Here is an 18450-nt window from a genome sequence, read left to right as displayed (position 1 = left end):
CACTAAACCCAAATGTTTACTTTCATGATTCAGATAGAGCATGTCATTTTAAGCAACTTTCTAATTTACTCCTATAATCAATTTTTTTAGGTTCTCTTGCTATCTTTTTTTAAAAAGCAAGAATGTAAATTTTTGGTTCAGGACCTGGGTTATGCTTGCTTATTGGTGGCTAAATGTTTTTTTCTACCCCTTGAGAGGCTCATATGCACAATGCATGCAACAAGATCCAGAAAACATGTGTAAAATAAGCTATATGAAACACATACAAAACACACTCTATCTAGCCTATGAGCAAAAAGGGTTAATTTTATTTGCAGCAAGAAAGAAAATGTGGTAGGTGACAGTTGCTACCAGTTAGCACATACTATATATTTTTCTAGGAACCAGAAATCTGTGTTTTCGTTCAGTAAATTGTATTCTGTCTTCAATCCAGAGGATCCTGCAATCCACTGAGAGAGGGTGTCACAAGACTGGTGATCAGTCCTCACCCTGCCACTCCTTCCCCTTCTCTCTTTTGCCTTTGATCTGTTCCGCAAACCAGCATGTTCCTTCCCAAACTTGTCCTGATGCCACCTCTCCTCCCTTCAGTGCCTTTCAGTTTGTCTCGTTACGAGAGCCCTGATTTTTCCTGCCACCCTCCTCATCTTGTTCCTGGCTCTCTATTCTTGGGCTGCAGCCACTGTCCTAATATTTTGTAGCCTGGAAAATAATCTGCTTTCTGATAGTGCCAAGCGGCAGCTCTGTGACTCCTCCAAACATCTCACAGTCTCCTATTTATTTTAAAAAATAAATTGTCTTTTTCATCACCTCAGCTCCTCAGCTCTTTGAATGGGGATTGTAGCTCAATGTTCAGTGACTAATGGATCTAATCGGCAATATAAAAAAAAAAAAAAACATGGTTAAAGATCTACTAAACTAATTATGTACTATATTTTGACCACTATTTCTGCAATTTACCTCTATATTTTTTGTCTTCTACAACCCTTGAAAGTGTACTTGATGCAGAATCCAGAACTGTGACCCTGCAACATCATATACAATGCTTGCTTTATCACTGCTTTATTACTGCAGATGTTGATTTAGATCTGTCCCTTACTGACCACAGCAGAGGAGATAAGTTATAAACAACATCCAGAAGCTTTTAAAGTGGTGTGTCTCTCATTTGTAAAACAATTCAAATTTTGCTGAAACAATGACAGTTTTAAATGCTTTTAAATAATTTATTTTCTATGAAGATATTTTGGAGTTATGTGTCTGCTGATATTTACTATGAATTAATATATAAAAGCGACTTTATTGTCCATTTTCTGTTTTTTTAAAATCACAATTACCAGCCATAAATTTACTTTACCTGTACTGTCCAACATAAGGGTCAGATTCTCCTTTATTATATAATAAAAATTCCCAGTTTCCAATGAAAAGTCAGCACATTTCTATATTTTGCTTTGTATCTGGAATATTCCCACTGTGTGGTCTTTTGAAAAACTGGACACCCCTGTTGTATATTGACATTAGTGTAATAATGAAAATCATCATCGTTTTTTCAATATAGAGATAGTTAATTGACACTGCAAGACATTGCTAATAAGTTTAGGTTAGTTGATCTTTAATATAGCTCTCTCATGAGCAAAATAATCCATGTAAGATCTATAGTAATATGCTATGTGTTTTCTATGGAAAGAGTATGGACATGCAAATCCCCAAAAAGAAATAAAATGCAATAGAAAAAAAAAAGCATCTTTGTTACTATAATTATGCCAAGAAGATATTGTGCTTCATTAAAGGGAAACTGAACCCACATTTTTTCTTTTGTGATTCAGATAGAGCATGCAATTTTAAGCAACTTCCTAATTTACTCCTCTTATCAATTTTACTTTGTTCTCTTGCTATCTTTATTTGAAAAAGAATGCACCTAAGCTTTTTTTTTTTTTCGGTTCAGCACTCTGGACAGCACTTTTTTATTGGTGGATGAACTTATCAACCAATCAGCAAGAACAACCCAGGTTGTTCACTAAAAATGGGCCGGCATCTAAACTTACATTCTTGCATTTCAAATAAAGATAGCAAGAGAATGAAGAAAATTTGATAATAGGAGTAAATTAGAAAGTTGCTTAACATTTCATGCTCTATCTGAATCACAAAAGAAAAACTTTAGGTTCAGTGTCCCTTTAACTCTTGAAATGCATAGAGCTAAGAAAAAAAAAATGTAAAATGGCCCTAAAAAGTACTAAAGTCAAAATTAAACTTTTGTGATTCAGATAGAGCAGACAATTTTAAACTAGTTCCAATTTGCTTCCATTATCTAAATGTGCTCACTTTCTGAGGCACCATCTCATACTTACCAGGTGCAAGAAATCACAGAAGATGTGTATACAATTGGACCATGTTCATGAAAGAACAGCAGTTAAAATGCTTTTGTATGAAAAATGTCATCCAATCACAAAATACATATACATATCTTTTGTGATTTCAGCACTGATTGGCTAAAATGCAAGTCTGTCAAAAGAACTGAAATAAGGGGACAGTCTGCAGACGTTTAGATACAAGGTAAACAGTGACAGACATTTTTTTACTAAACACAGAGGTAAAAAGTGTATTAATATAACTGTTGGTTATGCAAAACTGGGTAATAAAGGGATTATCTATCTTTTTAAACAATAACAATTATGGAGTCATAACTCCATGGGAATGAGCACAATCTATATGGCACACATTAACTAGCGCTGTTTAGCTGTGCAAAACTGTCAAAATTCACTGCAATAAGAGGCAGCCTTCAAGGGCTTAGAAATTAGCACACTTTATATATACCCTTGCACAGTGATTCAGATATATCTGCAATACTTTTCCACATTAGCGTGCACTGGTATTAAAGCGATATTTTGCACTCCACTTGTAATCTAGCCCTTAATTGGTAATTTTACTGTCTCTTGTAAGCTCTTTGGAGCAGAGACATCACATCTGGTTTTCAATGCACTTCTACCATTTGTGCTGTAGTAAAGTGCTGTGTACATGCCCACTTCTACACAAGCAAAGAGATTTGCAGAAAACACATCTAAGTAAATATAAGTATTTATTCCTTCCAAAAAAATGTAGTCTATTAGCACTGCTGCATAAAGTCATTTCAAACAAAATTAAGTCTCGACGACAGGCCCAATTTTATGTAGCAACCACATAAAATAACATTTGATGATGTATATCAGCATTTACATTAAGCACTGAATACATTGTATGCACCTCACTCTAATTATGGGCGTCACCATTTTGGAACTTAGACTTTAGTATATGAAGGAGAGTTGTTGCACATGTGCAAACACCTCAGCACTGGAATGCAGTGAAATCTAGATTTCAACATGGGGGAACACATGACTAGAGGGATTTAATATTATGCTTATAAATTATATTTAGTGTTTAATGTCCCTTTATGGCATATACCAAAACAAGAGACCATGCCCTGAAACTGCAGTACCAGTAATAGGGAGACTAGGGGATTTATTGAATAACCTATAAGTTGTTTAGGGAGGTAAGCTGTTTTTTTCAGTATTATATTCTGTGTTTCCATATTTAAGTCACTTGTTAAATCTTCCCAGAGTCCTCTAGCATGTTTCTGCTGACAACTGATTGGAATATCTCCCTTGTGTCCTGAAGAGACCATTATTGATCTCTAATAGACAATCAGGTAAATGGCTGATAATGGTTCTCACACTTGAGTGGATACACCCTCAGGCATCAAAAGTGTTTAGCTGGTACATAATTTACCTCAGTGTCTTTTTCTTATTGACTCCACAAGTACAGTATGATTTCACAATATATTACTAAGAGGGGTGAAGGGGACATTTTACTGATATCTGTACCCACAACCCCCTTCACACAAAAACACAAATAGCCAACATCTGAAGCTTTGTTTGAATGTAATACACAAATGCAGCTTCTGGGGAAAAACATATATAATTAGAACATTGGTTAATTAATCACTGAATTGAAAATCACTGAATTTGAAACATTTCAAAACTGTTTTGTTATCAAAATTGAATTTCTTTGTAGCCCAGGGACACACCCATTGAAATACCTCTGTATGGTATTTATCTGATTGGCTGTGGCCATTTAAGAACAGAAGTAAATGAGCTTATACAAGCAATCCCTGTGTAGGATGTAGATGAAGTGTTCTGCTTCTGCAGGAATAACTCCAGCCTTTCTCATGGCAATTTGAAATGCAGGAAAACCAAGCAAAATAAAAAATGAAATTATATTGCAAATAAGTTTTACAACATATACAAAAAAATGTTTTATGGGGAATTCAATTTTTGTCTAACACCCCATGTGTCTGTGTATTATGCAGATAACAGAATGTACAGGAATAAAAAAATAAGTACTCTACAATATTCCACTACATTTTTGTTTGTTTTTATTTCCAAATCATTAATATAAAATATGTCTATATATTTATGTCACTTTAGTCCCCAGATGGACTCATTATTTATCTAATATCATTATCATTAGGTCAATTACTTGTCCAACCTATTAGGCAAGGGCCTCACTGTCATCAAGTAACTCCACTGATATAAGGTCATTTTGCTCCTCTTGGACACCTACCACTTAACCTATTAAGGGTCAGATTACGAGTGGAGTGATAACAGTTTTGCATGAGGGGAGTGTTGCGGGTGTTTCTGCATGCGTCAGGTTTTCCACTCATATTATGAGTTGAAAGTAAACGTGATTGTTTGATCATAATCGCGATTTGCACTATAATTATTACTGTCTGCTCAGAGCTCTGTTTAACTGTTTTGCAAAACAAAAAAGCGTCACAAAACAGATAAAAAATACATTGCAAAGTACAGTTACAGTCACAATAACACTATTTGATAAAAATTAATTTAAAAAAAATTGCCCAGAAAAGTTATAAAAGTTATCATTTATCAATGATAGATGTTAGAATGGTCTCAGGTATTAGGAGAAAAAAAGGCAGGCAAAAGGCTTTAACATAGAGATACATACATATACAGGGAGTGCAGAATTATTAGGCAAATGAGTATTTTGACCACATCATCCTCTTTATGCATGTTGTCTTACTCCAAGCTGTATAAGCTCAAAAGCCTACTACCAATTAAGCATATTAGGTGATGTGCATCTCTGTAATGAGAAGGGGTGTGGTCTAATGACATCAACACCCTATATCAGGTGTGCATAATTATTAGGCAACTTCCTTTCCTTTGGCAAAATGGGTCAAAAGAAGGACTTGACAGGCTCAGCAAAGTCAAAAATAGTGAGATATCTTGCAGAGGGATGTAGCACTCTTAAAATTGCAAAGCTTCTGAAGCGTGATCATCGAACAATCAAGCGTTTCATTCAAAATAGTCAACAGGGTTGCAAGAAGCATGTGGAAAAACCAAGGCGCAAAATAACTGCCCATGAACTGAGAAAAGTCAAGCGTGCAGCTGCCAAGATGCCACTTGCCACCAGTTTGGCCATATTTCAGAGCTGCAACATCACTGGAGTGCCCAAAAGCACAAGGTGTGCAATACTCAGAGACATGGCCAAGGTAAGAAAGGCTGAAAGACGACCACCACTGAACAAGACACACAAGCTGAAACGTCAAGACTGGGCCAAGAAATATCTCAAGACTGATTTTTCTAAGGTTTTATGGACTGATGAAATGAGAGTGAGTCTTGATGGGCCAGATGGATGGGCCCGTGGCTGGATTGGTAAAGGGCAGAGAGCTCCAGTCCGACTCAGACACCAGCAAGGTGGAGGTGGAGTACTGGTTTGGGCTGGTATCATCAAAGATGAGCTTGTGGGGCCTTTTCGGGTTGAGGATGGAGTCAAACTCAACTCCCAGTCCTACTGCCAGTTTCTGGAAGACACCTTCTTCAAGCAGTGGTACAGGAAGAAGTCTGCATCCTTCAAGAAAAACATGATTTTCATGCAGGACAATGCTCCATCACACGCGTCCAAGTACTCCACAGCGTGGCTGGCAAGAAAGTGTATAAAAGAAGAAAATCTAATGACATGGCCTCCTTGTTCACCTGATCTGAACCCCATTGAGAACCTGTGGTCCATCATCAAATGTGAGATTTACAAGGAGGGAAAACAGTACACCTCTCTGAACAGTGTCTGGGAGGCTGTGGTTGCTGCTGCTGCACGCAATGTTGATGGTGAACAGATTAAAACACTGACAGAATCCATGGATGGCAGGCTTTTGAGTGTCCTTGCAAAGAAAGGTGGCTATATTGGTCACTGATTTGTTTTTGTTTTGTTTTTGAATGTCAGAAATGTATATTTGTGAATGTTGAGATGTTATATTGGTTTCACTGGTAAAAATAAATAATTGAAATGGGTATATATTTGTTTTTTGTTAAGTTGCCTAATAATTATGCACTGTAATAGTCACCTGCACACACAGATATCCCCCTAAAATAGCTATAACTAAAAACAAACTAAAAACTACTTCCAAAACTATTCAGCTTTGATATTAATGAGTGTTTTGGGTTAATTGAGAACATGGTTGTTGTTCAATAATAAAATTAATCATCAAAAATACATCTTGCCTAATAATTCTGCACTCCCTGTACTAAAGATGTATATGTATGTGTGTGTATATAAATATATAGGGGCACACCAAGAGGGAGAGCAAACTAATCACGATATCACCTGAGACAAGGGTCGAGATGCAACAAATACCAATAGATAAAACAATTACAAACAATGTTATAAACTTAACTGATTACCCGCTTAACGAAAATTAAATAAAAGTTTTGGGGTGGTACGGTATGGGCTTTATTCCCACTAACCGGTTCAATTTATTTCAAACCCTCATTGATGTTAATTGACTGATCCGAGGTTTAACATTGCAAAAAATATTTTGAAAGCAGTGAGGGTGTTGATATAGAACCATCTAGGGTCAACACACCTAGCGTAATTAGAAGGCAGATCAATAGTCCATATATATGGATTTTTCAGAGCTACAGGATGTCCAAAATTTATTGAGCTTAAGTTTGGAATGTGGTTCAAATGAGCAAAGGATTAATAGTCATGGGGGATTGAAATCCAAATCAGTCTTTTATCCAGTGCAGACAAGGGGAGATATACTCCGGAAATTTCAGAAAAGAATCAAAGCTGATTTGGTTAAATTATCAAACAAACCCAGTGATATCCCTTCCAATCTCTCTAAACAGGAGAGATTGGCATTGGAATCTTTAAAGAGAAATGAACAGCTAGTAATAAAATCTGCAGACAAAGGAGGGAGTATAGTGGTTTGGGACAGGCAATCATATAAGAGAGAAATGTTACGACAATTAAACAATCTATAAACAGAAGAAAAGACAGATGCGCCACATGGCCCAATATTGTTTGATCCACAGAATTAGATAATCAGGTTGTATTCTATCAAACTCGCAATCTTGGAAGCACTCCAATTAGTGCAGTGGGAGCAGTCTGGGATCTATAACAGTCACCCAGCAGACCGACCTCTTAGGGTAAAGATGGATATTCTGTAGTAAAACACAAGGGGACACAAAGGTGCCTATATGGCCTAGTACAGTCTTATACAAGGAGCAGTAGTGTATGTGGTAAGATATATACTCACAAAAAATAAAGCATCTCCATTGATGCTAATCAGAGAGGATGGGATCAATGTAGTCACCCAACAGACTGTAACAAGGCTTCCACAAAAGACAAGCAGCAGACAGCGGAGATCTAATGGACCATGTGTTGATCCAAATAAAACACAGTAGCAAGTGTTTGAATTAAAAAGTATTAAACTTTACTGAAATGATTAAAATACAGCGACGCGTTTCTCAGTCACAGACTGTTTCCTCAGGCATAATCAGATTATGCCTGAGGAAACAGTCTGTGACTGAGAAACGCGTCGCTGTATTTTAATCATTTCAGTAAAGTTTAATACTTTTTAATTCAAACACTTGCTACTGGCAGATGAGGGCTTGATAAATACAGTGAAAACTGGATGCAGGTTTTCTTACAAAAGAGGTATGACTTTAGGAAACATTTTGTCACCCAGTGAAATTTCTACAAAATCAAAAAATTCATGGTTAACATCAAAAGGCATGTTTAAATGTGGTTTTGGACCCTGTATCCTCTAAAGTCACATACTCCTCTGAGACACATTTTCCTCAAATACATTAAGCAAAAAATACAAGATAGAAAGCTGTGTAAACTGTCGAGCTAAGAATATTGTATATCTAGCTTGGTTTAGTTGTTCTGATAAAAAATATGTAGGTTGTACGTCAAGGTAGGCCAGGGAGAGGATCCGTCAACACCTCTCAGATATAAAAAGATCTGATGCCCATTTAGAGCTAGCTAAACATTTTATTTTAGAACATGATAGTACAAGTGCAACATTTAAATGGATGATCATTGAAAAAATAAAAAAAACAAGAAGAGGGGGTGATCTAAATAAACTTTTACTAAAAAGAGAGGCGTTTTGGATCTTCTCCCTGGCCACTCGTATTCCGAATTGCTACAATTCCATATAAGATGTCCTAAATTTCTGGGAATAAGAATGGTTGTACCCATTGACAATATTTAGTCTACCAACACTATATAAGATGGCACTTGAGTAGGGCCATCCTTAATATTATATACACCTTCAATACTGTTGGTTGAGGTTTGTCTTTTTTGGATTCACATTCATTCTGTAATCAGAGTAGTCGCTCTCATAATAAACTTGAATGTGGTTATGGATTAAATACAGAATGAGATAGAGTTTATAATATTTTAATAATAATAGTGTGAACAATATAATAAAAAACATTTGCTAATATCACAACACATGTACACAGGGATATAGAGTAGTTTGATTCTTTAGAGGATAGCAGGATTGGTAAATTTGGGTTTAATTTCGAGATGTTAGAGTAACAAACCCATTTATCTTGAATACTTCAAAATTAAATAAATATAAGTATAAAGTGTGCTATCTATATGTGTACATGGTTTTGTTTATGCATATGTTGTGCAAACATGTCTCATATTTATTATAGATGAGTGTTTATTTCTGTATAATATAAAATAAAGAACAATACAGGGTTAAATTAAGCTAGAGATCTAGTTGGTCACATGGTTCAGGGCAATCCAATTAGGAAACGGCTGCAGGTATATATTTTAGATGTTTTTAATTATGTTCATGTCTATGATTAAGGCCTGATGGCCGAAACATGTCAGATGATACATCCTGACAAGCTGCTCATATGTCGTTTTTAAACTGTTAATACAATAAAGGAACTTCGTTTTACTCACATTTGTGCTGGCTGAACCTTTTTGTTTTCGTTTGTATATATATATATATATATATATATATATATATATTTAGTGTGTATGTGTGTGTATGTATATATATATATATATATATATATATATATATATATATATATATATATATATATATATATATTTAGTGTGTATGTGTGTGTATGTATATATATATATATATATATATATATATTTGTGTGTGTACATATGTATTTATGGTTTTATTAGTTTTATATATTTATATATATATATTTATATATATATATATATATATATATATATATATATATATATATATATATATGCATTTACAGACATAAATACACATATAAACGCATAGATAAATATGTATACAAATATATATGTTTATATATTGGAGCCCTTTGCAGTTAAGTAGATGAAAACATGTAAATACATGCAATATTTATTTTTAATAAAAGTTTCAACTATATATTTACTGTAAATATTGCACATTCCTATGCTCTGCACATAGCAGAATATGTTCAAAGTATTTCTAAATAGATCTTCATATATATATATATATATATATATATATATATATATATATATATATATATATATATATATATATATATATATATATATATATATACTGTATATATATATATATATATATATATATATATATATATATATATATACTGTCCTGGGATTGGTCTGAATCACTGCACTAACCCTAGCTAAGCTTAAAAGCTGTGTAATGCGGCAGCTTAAAAGCTGTGTAATGCGGCGATGCTATGGCGTAAAGGAAAGTCTGCCTTAAAAAGCAGGCTAAAAGTAAAAAAGTGAGTCATTGTGAACCTCATTTGCATATCTCAACCAGAATCCTTTGCTGCATTGGAAACAATGTAATCAGAGAGTTTCTGTGGGAAAAGCAAGTCTTCTGACTTGTCTAGATTTGTAAATAGTTTACACAATTAGCTATTTTCTCTACATTTACATTTTTTAATCTGGCCCTAAATGTATTGCTTTCATTAAACAACTCCACCCTCCAGTGGAACTGATCCTTAAACCATTAAACCTGTTGCTATAATTAACACACGGCTAGATTACGAGTTTTGCAGTATGAGTGAAAAAGCAGCGTTAAGGCTCTTTTTCACTACTGCTGGTATTACGAGTCTTGCAGGTTTAGGAGCACCGCACACTTTTTTGGCCGTAACACAACATAATTACCGCAGCTTTCAGAAAGTCCTTTTTCAATGGGACTTCCTTTGCGTCGGTAGTACGAGTCTGCCTGGGAGGCCAAAAAGTGAGCGGTACAGCCTATACCGCCAAGATCCATTCCGTAAACTGAAAGTCAGTAGTTATGAGTTTTACGCTACAAAGCTGTAACATAAAATTCATAACTAAAGTGCTTAAAAGTACACTAACACCCATAAACTACCTATTAACCCATAAACCAAGGCCCTTCCGCATCGTAAACACTAAAATAAAATTATTAACCCCTAATCTGCAGTCCCAGACATTGCCGCCAATATAATAAACATATTAACCCCTAAACTGCCGCACTCCCGCATCGTAAACACTAGTTAAATATTATTAACCCCTAATCTGCTGTCCCTAACATCGCCACAACCTACATTATACTTATTAACCCCTAATCTGCCGCCCCCAACATCGCCGCCACTATACTAAATTTATTAACCCCTAAACCTAAGTCTAACCCTAATCCTAACACCCCTAACTTAAATATAATTAAAATAAATCTAAATAAAAATTACTATCATTACCTAATTAATTCCTATTTAAAACTAAATACTTACCTATAAAATAAACCCTAAGCTAGCTACAATATAACTAATAGTTACATTGTAGCTAGCTTAGGGTTTATTTTATAGGTAAGTATTTAGTTTTAAATAAGAATTATTTAGGTAATGATAGTATTTGAAGTTCAATCCTATTGGCTGATTGCATCAGTCAATAGGATTTTGTCTACATTAATTCCGATTGGCTGATAGAATTCTATCAGCCAATCAGAATCTAAGGGACGCCATCTTGGATGACGTTACTTAAAGAGATATTCATTCAGCAAGAAGACTTCGTTGAAAGAGGTTGCCGAATGGATGAAGATAGAAGATGCCGTCTGGATGAAGACTTCTGCCCATCTGGAGGACCACTACTGCCTGTCTGGAGGACCACTTCTGCCGGCTTCGTTAAGGACATCTTGCCGCTTGGATGAAGACTTCTCCCGGTAAGTGAATCTTCGGGGGTTAGTGTTCGGCTTTTTTAATGGTGTATTGGGTGTTTTTTTTTTTAGGTTAGGGCTTTGGGCCACAATAGAGCTAAATGCCCTTTTCAGGGCAATGGGGAGCTTATTTTTTTTTAATTTGGATTTTATTTGGGGGTTGGCTGTGTGGGTGGTGGGTTTTACTGTTGGGGGTGTTTGTATTTTTTTTACAGGTAAAAGAGCTGATTTCTTTGGGGCAATGCCCCGCAAAAGTTCCTTTTAAGGGCTATTGGTAGTTTAGTGTAGGCTAGGTTTTTTTTTATTTTGGATGGGCTTTTTTTATTTTGATAGGGCTATTAGATTAGGTGTAATTAGTTTAAATATCTTGTAATTTGTTTTTTATTTTCTGTAATTTAGTGTTTGTTTGTTTTTTGGTAATTTGGCTAATTTTATTTAATTTATTTAATTTTATTTAATGTAGGGAATTTATTTAATTGTTGTGTAGTGTTTAGATTTTATTGTAACTTAGATTAGGTTTTAATTTACAGGTAAATTTGTATTTATTTTAGCTAGGTAGTTATTAAATAGTTAATAACTATTTAGTAACTATTCTACCTAGTTAAAATAAATACAAACTTGCCTGTAAAATAAAAATAAAACCTAAGCTAGATACAATGTAGTTATATTGTAGGTAGCTTAGGGTTTATTTTACAGGTAAGTATTTAGTTTTAAATAGGAATAATTAAGGTAATGATAGGATTTTTTTTTTTAAGAGCTTTATTAGCAAAGATTCAGAGTATACAACATTCCAGCAACATAAACATAACCATCAGAATGAGTCCATTCCCACATATCAAGTGGGTCACTTTGGCAGACCAAGAAAGTCTATTATGGAAACCAAACTAGAAAAGTTTACATGTGCTGCTGGAAAAACTTTTGAATGCTCTTGGTATTTTTTTTTTGTCCATTGATGGGGCTTGGATACTAAAATAAAGAAAAACTTCTATAGCAAAATAAAATCATTTTTGGGTCAGCAAACACACTTTGAACAAAATTACAATAGCTGTACATGGCTGAGACCAATACATTTCACATATCTCTTAAGGCATAAGTCAGGCTATAGCAGGGTAGCTAGAAAGCTGAGTATATCTAAACTCTAAGTATTATCAGAACAAAAAAAGTCTTAATACTATCAAGCACATAATGTTATTATGTAAGCCACTATCGTGACCACTAATGAGCTGAAAAGAACCAGTACTTAAAACTGGTAATAGTCACTATGGGGTCACCTGTAAAAAACATCTGCTGGGGTTTTATACTTGCTAATTTTAAACAAATAACACATTACCTCACTGTGCATCTAGATTATGGAAAAAGAAAAATATGTAATAAAACATTCACATTATCATAAGTTGAGCAGGATAAACGTAGTGATGGTCTCCCTATGAACTAACTGGGAGTGCTGTCATCATAAAACATGCAAAGAAAACCCCTACAAATATCTGAGGTGTAAATAAATATGTCAAAACGATAACTGGTTATTTGTAACATATTTGGAGAATACACGCCAGTCTGTGTTATTAACAAATACCGGATCCCAGCTGTACCATGAAAAGTGTCAGTAGTTTAACCCACACCTAACTTATACTGGTTGTAGTCATATATGAGGTAAATCTTCATGTTCCACTGGTATTGAACAACTTGTCTATTCTTCAGCTGGGCTGTGGTTAGTTCGATGCCTTGATCTGTGAGCCACTGCTTGTTCCATCTTCTCCCTAATGCGAGTCCATACAGAGTGTTACAGACTGTTAAGCCTAGCTGCTCGTTTTGAAAAAGGTCCTGTATTGACCTCACAGCCCTGTTTACTAAGGAGTCCGGTGCTGTAAATTCTCCTAAAGACTGTGCCGACTTTTGATAATAGAGATCGTCTGTGGGCGGCAGAACTATCTGGCCATTTACTTCGATTTCCTCCAAGTCAGTGTCTTCCTTGGGAGAAGTTGGAGTTTGTTGGGAGGTGCAATCATATGCCTCTGTCTGCACTTCAAATTTATAGCATAGAAAGTCCGATAGCTGGGATCGTTCTGTGCCTATCACTGTGGTATTTGAGGAGTATACTGTTAGGCGAAACACTGACCTGAGTTCACTTTCTAACTGGTCGAGTTGTTGCGTTAGTGAATTCAAAACTGATTGTTACCATGTCTCAACGGCTGCCATTATGCCCAGCCGTCGGACTCAGTCTTCTGTAGTGATATTGTAGTTTGCAGGACAGTCTCATCGTTAAAGCCACCGTTAGGGTCCCTGTTCATATACAGTGCTGAAGCTGTTTAGGGTATTGCGATCCTTCTCTGTTTAGGTGAAAATAAAATGTAGAGCAGCACTGTTCACTGCTTATAATCCAGGATTATTCAAATCCTGGGGGAATGTGCGGCAGCCCCAGTAGTGTAGGTGAACAGAAGCACGACACGGGACTCACTGCCATGCGGTCTGTCTCCTTGCCGCTTAGCTGAAGAGCATAGGAAGGATCAGCTTTGCAAGATAGGTTCACAAATTCTCCCAAGAGAATGCAGCTAGAAACTTTGCTGTAGAAATCCAATTATGTAGAAGATAATTCTTTAGAACCTAATGAGCATCACGAGCTCCATTAAAACATGACCTCCCACAACAGCTGTAGGCTCCGCCCCCTTAATGATAGGAATTTTATTTAGATTTATTTAAATTATACTTGTTAGGGGGTGTTAGGGGTAGGGTTAGACTTAGGTTTAGGGGTTAATAAATTTAGAATAGTGGCGGCGACGTTGGGGACGACAGATTAGGGGTTAATAAATGTAGGTAGGTGGCGGCGATGTTGGGGGCAGCAGATTAGGGGTTAATAAATATAATGTAGGTGGCGGCGATGTCCTGAGCGGAAGATTAGGGGTTAATAAGTATAATGTAGGTGGCGGCAATGCTGGGGTAGCAGATTAGGGGTTAATAAATATAATGTAGGTGGCGGCGATGTCCTGAGCGGAAGATTAGGGGTTAATAAGTATAATGTAGGTGGCGGCAATGCTGGGGGCAGCAGATTAGGGGTTAATAAGTATAATGTAGGTGGCGGCAATGCTGGGGGCAGCAGATTAGGGGTTAATAATATTTAACTAGTGTTTGCGAGGTGGGAGTGCGGCGGTTTAGGGGTTAATATGTTTATTATAGTGGCGGCGATGTCCGGAGTTGCAGATTAGGGGTTAAAAGTTGTATTATAGTGTTTGCGAGAGGGCCTCGGTGTAGGTGTTAATAGGTAGTTTATGGGTGTTAGTGTACTTTTTAGCACTTTAGTTATGAGTTTTATCCTACAGCTTTGTAGTGTAAAACTCATAACTACTGACTTTAAAATGCGTTAGGAATCTTGCGGGATAGGCTGTACCGCTCACTTTTTGGCCTCCCAGGACAGACTCGTAATACCAGCGCTATGGAAGTCCCATAGAAAAAAGGGTTTACGAAATTTACGTAAGTAGGTTTGCGGTAAGGCCAAAAAAGTGTGCGGTACACCTATACCTGCAAGACTCGTAATAGCAGCGGGCGTAAAAAAGCAGCGTTAGGACCTGTTAATGCTGCTTTTTTACCTTACTGAAAAACTCGTAATTTAGGCGTTTATTTGTAAAGATAGATACCATCTGAGAGATACAGGTGAGATGATTTGTTGCAATTGTGTGAATGTTAACATTTTTCTATTTATAAGAATATCCGCTACTCGATATCAACCCTTATTCTCCCATTTATCCAATTGTTTCCTGTAATCTATAGGGAAGAGGTATTTCAGGGGCATTTTTAGAGAATGGCTTGGAAATAGTTTTGTGTTTTTAATTATGAGTAAAAAATGGTCAATTGAGAAGATAGTTGCCGGGGAGCATTTATGTCGTTTGGAGTGGTGCAGAGATCTGTCCCAGATAAAGTTCTCCGGTGTGTTATAACCTCCTATATCAGATTCAATGTTAGTCCATAATATGTCCCTATTTCTCTGTCCTAGTAGTGAAGTTTGTGCCAATCTTGAGGCATTGTAGTAATCTAATAAATTGGGAGCACCTACTCCTCCTAATTGTCTGTGTTTAGTCATAATTTGGAAAGGGATTCTTGTATATTTATAACGTTAATGAAGTGAAGAATGTTAGATAGTGATGTCGTGAACTGAAAATTTTCCGTTCGCGAACGGCGGACTTGAACTTCCGCAATTGTTCGCGAATGTGCGAACCGGGCGAACCGCCATTGAATTCAATAGGCAGGTGAATTTTAAAACCCACAGGGACTCTTTCTGGCCACAATAGTGATGGAAAAGTTGTTTCAAGGAACCTAACACCTGGACTGTGGCATGCCGGAGGGGGATTCATGGCAAAACTCCCACGGAAAATTACATAGTTGATGCAGAGTCTGGTTTTAATCCATAAAGGGCATAAATCACCTAACATTCCTAAATTGTTTGGAATAACGTGCTTTAAAACATCAGCTATGATGTCAGGTAGTGTAAGGGTTACGCCCGCTTCACAGTGACAGACCAAACTCCCCGTTTAACGCACCGTAAACAACCGCAAATAGTCAATTTGCACAACCACGAGACAGATAGATTTGATAGATACATAGATTAGATAGATAGATCAATAGATGCAATATACATTTGATAGATATGATAGATAGATTTGATAGATAAATAGATAGATTTGATAGATATATAATTTCCCAGACAGAGAATTACAAGACGTGCAGTCTGGGACCCATGGTAAGGTTCCCAGAGGCAGTTGCGGCGCCAGGGGACGTGTATATGGCATGGATTTTAGGAACCGGGAGATGGAAAAAGATGCTTGGTCGGTCCTCCTACTTCAAATTTGGGGCACTGCACATGCAATCTACTGTGCCACCAGATATGAGTGGTATGTTAAGTAGTACTATTCTGATCAGTGTAATACCTGTTACTCCCCCTATCGGGGGAGGTGTATATGGCATGGATTTTAGGAACCAGGAGATGGAAAAAGATGCTTGGTCGGTCCTCCTACTTCAAATTTGGGGCACTGCGCGTGCAATCGTGGCCGGACTTTTAGCCGACGGACATTTGGGCGATGGATATTTGTCCGACGGACATTTGGCCGAAACACAAGTGGATACGATAGATAGTTAGATAGATTTGATAGATAAATAGATAGATTTGATAGATATATAATTTCCAGACAGAGAATTACAAGATGTGCGGTCTGGGACCCATGGTAAGTTTCCCAGAGGCAGTTGCGTCACCAGGGGACGTGTATATGGCATGGATTTTAGGAACCGGGAGATGGAAAAAGATGCTTGGTTGGTCCTCCTACTTCAAATTTGGGGCACTGCGCGTGCAATCGTGGCCGGACTTTAAGCCGACGGACATTTGTCCGACGGACATTTGGCCGAAACACTAGTGGCTGTCACAAAACAGTCCGGCCACGAGATAGATAGATTTGATAGATAGATACATAAATTAGATAGATCAATAGATGCAATATACATTTGATAGATACGATAGTTAGATAGATAGATTTGATAGATAAATAGATAGATTTGATAGATATATAATTTCCCAGAGAGAGAATTACAAGACGTGCGGTCTGGAACCCATGGTAAGGTTCCCAGAGGCAGTTGCGGCGCCAGGGGACGTGTATATGGCATGGATTTTAGGAACCGGGAGATGGAAAAAGATGCTTGGTCGGTCCTCCTACTTCAAATTTGGGGCACTGCGCGTGCAATCTACTGTGTCACCAGATATGAGTGGTGTGTTAAGCAGTACTATTCTGATCAGTTTAATACCTGTTACTCCCACTATCGGGGGAGGTGTATATGGCATGGATTTTAGGAACCGGGAGATGGAAAAAGATGCTTGGTCGGTCCTCCTACTTCAAATTTGGGGCACTGCGCGTGCAATCTACTGTGCCACCAGATATGAGTGGTGTGTTAAGTAGTACTATTCTGATCAGTTTAATACCTGTTACTCCCCCTATCGGGGGAGGTGTATATGGCATGGATTTTAGGAACCGGGAGATGGAAAAAGATGCTTGGTCGGTCCTCCTACTTCAAATTTGGGGCACTGCGTGTGCAATCATGGCCGGACTACTTTTAGCCGACGGACATTTGGCCGACGGACATTTGGCTGACAGACATTTGGCCGAAACACAAGTCGCTGTCACAAAACAGTGGACCTGGCACACATGCTGGCAGGCAGGCAACTGCAATTAGATTACACTAGCAGACTGATGTTTCACAGTCAAAAAAGTTTTTTTTTTTTAAATTTACACTACTGTTACAACAGATATGAGTGGTGACACTAGTTAGCAAGTGGGCCTGGAACACACGCTGGCAGGCAGGCAGGCAACTGCAATTAGATTACACTAGCAGGCTGATGTTTCACAGTCAAAAAAGTTTTTTTTTAAAAAAATTTACACTACTGTTACAACAGATATGAGTTGTGGCACTAGTTGGCAAGTGGGCCTGGCACACACGCTGGCAGGCAACTGCAATTAGATTACACTAGCAGACTGATGTTTCACAGTCAAAAAAGTTTTTTTTTACAAAATTTACACTACTGTTACAACAGATATGAGTGGTGGCACTAGTTGGCAAGTGTGCCTGCCACACACACTGGCAGGCAGGCAACTGCTATTAGATTACACTAGCAGACTGATGTTTCACAGTCAAAAAAGTTTTTTTTTTTAAATTTACACTACTGTTACAACAGATATGAGTGGTGGCACTAGTTGGCAAGTGTGCCTGCCACACACACTGGCAGGCAGGCAACTGCTATTAGATTACACTAGCAGACTGATGTTTCACAGTCAAAAAAGTTTTTTTTTTTTAAATTTACACTATTGTTACAACAGATATGAGTGGTGGCACTTAGCAAGTGGGCCTGGCACACACGCTGGCAGGCAGGCAACTGCAATTAGATTACAGTAGCAGACTGATGTTTCACAGTCAAAAAAGTTTTTTTTTGCAAAATTTACACTACTGTTACAACA

General features: G+C 37.0%; 1 long non-coding RNA gene across 1 annotated transcript in view; it reads right to left on the bottom strand.

The window, feature by feature from the left end:
- Positions 1 to 281: 281 nt before the first annotated feature.
- Positions 282 to 18450, bottom strand: part of LOC128640767 (uncharacterized) — a 141314-nt gene continuing 123145 nt past the window's right edge. Inside the window, exon 3 of the long non-coding RNA XR_008399391.1 lies at positions 282 to 865. This is a non-coding gene — a long non-coding RNA (uncharacterized LOC128640767). The remainder of the gene's footprint in view (positions 866 to 18450) is intronic.

Source organism: Bombina bombina, chromosome 1 (genome assembly GCF_027579735.1).
Source record: "Bombina bombina isolate aBomBom1 chromosome 1, aBomBom1.pri, whole genome shotgun sequence".
NCBI lineage: Eukaryota > Metazoa > Chordata > Amphibia > Anura > Bombinatoridae > Bombina > Bombina bombina.
Note: the sequence above shows the minus strand (reverse complement) of the source record. Positions and strands in the feature narration are given on the sequence as shown.